Consider the following 208-nt stretch of genomic DNA (forward strand, 5'->3'; position numbering starts at 1 on the left):
ATTAATAAATCTTTTTACTAGTCTTGCTAAAATCCATTGATTGTTAAACCCTAATTGCATGATTAGTTGAATCCATTTTTGCTAGTCTTGATAAATCATTATATTATGAGCACATAGAAATAGTATTACTGAGACTTGTTAGAAATTGACTGATTGATTAAATGCCTTTAAGATTGATAGTCTCATTGTCCTCACAAGATTGAAATCC

This window comes from Brassica oleracea, chromosome C3, assembly GCF_000695525.1.
Source record: "Brassica oleracea var. oleracea cultivar TO1000 chromosome C3, BOL, whole genome shotgun sequence".
NCBI classification, from domain to species: Eukaryota; Viridiplantae; Streptophyta; class Magnoliopsida; order Brassicales; family Brassicaceae; genus Brassica; species Brassica oleracea.